This window comes from Rhagoletis zephyria, unplaced genomic scaffold (assembly GCF_001687245.7).
Source record: "Rhagoletis zephyria isolate East Lansing unplaced genomic scaffold, Rhagoletis_zephyria_1.1 Rzeph_scaffold_00802, whole genome shotgun sequence".
Classification (NCBI taxonomy): domain Eukaryota; kingdom Metazoa; phylum Arthropoda; class Insecta; order Diptera; family Tephritidae; genus Rhagoletis; species Rhagoletis zephyria.
In genome coordinates this window covers 99,313-100,140 of record NW_016157886.1, presented here as the reverse complement: position 1 = coordinate 100,140, position 828 = coordinate 99,313, and positions in this window count along the sequence as shown.

Here is an 828-nt window from a genome sequence, read left to right as displayed (position 1 = left end):
TAAAATTAACAAATCTAACTAGACCTCTTCTTAGACACACCCGGACGCTTTAATGTCGACTTTCAATCTGATTTTTTGTTACAGCTAAATTCGCGATCGTGCCCGATGCATTTGTATGCAGAAATTTCCTCCAACTTTCGCTCATACTTACAAACACAACCATACCTTTCCCTACGACACATGTACATTCACAGACACAACCACAACAGTGAGTTCGCCTTTTCACACATGTTGCGCAACATGTTTAGCACCCGGTTGCGGGAAAAACGAAATGTTGGCGGAATAAATTTGCCACCGATGTTGATGCAACATGAGAGGCTGCCGTTACAGACTCGCGTCCGCCGATGTCGCCAGCAATATGGAGCGTGCGCGTAAAAGGATTCAAAACGCAGTCTGCTCACTTTGTTTGTTTTTGCCTATGTGTGGCCTCGAACCATGACCTAATGTCGGGCTTCCTGTCAAGTCTTTTCATATCTGCGTGTGTATCATTGCTTATGTTGTCATCGTTCAGTCAACATTTACATGCACCTATGATCATGGGCGTAGCCAGGTAAGGGCAGGGGAGGGGCCCGGGCCCCCCTCTAACTTCCAAATTTTTGCCTAAATATTCAAAAATAGTACCACGAAATGCTTGCTTGATAATTTCGGCCCCCTAAATTTCAAGGTTTTTCCTATATATATACTGTATAACAAATTATACTCCCAACGCTAACAAAATCATTAGTGAATTGATTTAAAAAGTGGATATGTGGATCATCCGGTTCTGTACAAAGTTATTATCTCTAACTTCAAAGCACTTCCATTTTAAAAGGGTAAAAACCTGACTGC